Consider the following 250-nt stretch of genomic DNA (forward strand, 5'->3'; position numbering starts at 1 on the left):
CTTCTCTACAGGATTATTAAACAAATGGAAGATTACATCATAACCCAGGAAAATTAAATAGGCATCCGTATAATAATGTTTACTAAACAAGATTGAGTTTTGAAGCCGTTAATAACTGGATGCCAAGATTTAGTATGCACCTCATCCCTTCCTTTTCATATGGTGTATCGTATCATACTTTTGTGCTAAATTATTTTTCTATCCCAATATCTTGGCTTGCATCCTATGTCTTTGCACAAAGTGTAGATGC

The sequence above is a fragment of the Penaeus monodon genome, chromosome 21 (genome assembly GCF_015228065.2).
Source record: "Penaeus monodon isolate SGIC_2016 chromosome 21, NSTDA_Pmon_1, whole genome shotgun sequence".
NCBI lineage: Eukaryota > Metazoa > Arthropoda > Malacostraca > Decapoda > Penaeidae > Penaeus > Penaeus monodon.